This window comes from Sinocyclocheilus grahami, unplaced genomic scaffold (assembly GCF_001515645.1).
Source record: "Sinocyclocheilus grahami isolate Dianchi unplaced genomic scaffold, SAMN03320097.WGS_v1.1 scaffold1486.1, whole genome shotgun sequence".
In the NCBI taxonomy this organism is placed as follows: Eukaryota; Metazoa; Chordata; class Actinopteri; order Cypriniformes; family Cyprinidae; genus Sinocyclocheilus; species Sinocyclocheilus grahami.
Window position 1 is genome coordinate 127060 of NW_015506665.1, and position 876 is coordinate 127935.

At 46.2% G+C, this 876-nt stretch overlaps 1 long non-coding RNA gene across 1 annotated transcript in view; it reads left to right on the plus strand.

Moving 5' to 3' along the window:
* LOC107570639 (uncharacterized) overlaps nt 1-876 on the plus strand; it is an 18322-nt gene that overhangs the window by 251 nt on the left and 17195 nt on the right. The gene's annotated exons all lie outside the window — the stretch shown is intronic.

Below are 876 nucleotides of genomic sequence, written 5' to 3' on the forward strand. Positions count from 1 at the left end.
TGATTTGAGCAGGTCCTGGAGTAGCAGGCATGACGTGAGCAGGCTGTGGCTTGGCAGACATGATGTGAGCAGGCTTCGGCTTGGCAGGCATGACGTGAGCAGACTTTTGGGAAGTGTCATCTTCCTTCTCCATGACACCCACAGTGAAAGCAGATCCACTCAACTGCAGAGCAAAGTCTATATACTGTTCTAGCGACCAGTGTGGGGTATTACGTGGCATTAAACGTGGCATGTCCTTACTGAAACCAAAGCGAAAAATGTCTTTCAGGAATGTTTCATTAAAATCCACTAGGTGACAAAGCCCACAAAAGTCCTCCACATAATCCTCAATGGAGGGATTACCTTGACGGATGCGAACTAGGCGGGCTTGGCAGGCATGACGTGAGCAGACTTTTGGGAAGTGTCATCTTCCTTCTCCATGACACCCACAGTGAAAGCAGATCCACTCAACTGCAGAGCAAAGTCTATATACTGTTCTAGCGACCAGTGTGGGGTATTACGTGGCATTAAACGTGGCATGTCCTTACTGAAACCAAAGCGAAAAATGTCTTTCAGGAATGTTTCATTAAAATCCACTAGGTGACAAAGCCCACAAAAGTCCTCCACATAATCCTCAATGGAGGGATTACCTTGACGGAGGCGAACTAGGCGATCTGCTGGGTTCATTTTGAGAGGTTGTGTATTCTGTAACGAATCATCCACTGAAGGCGAGTGTAGTGAAGAACCCAAGTGCAGTTTATTTACAGAGTGATCCAAACAATAATCCGAGGCTTGAATCCTGACAGCAGGTTAAAACATCAATACACGACAAGGGCACAATTGGAACATGAAGGCTACTTATAGCAGACAAGGATGGTCACATGACATGAACAAACC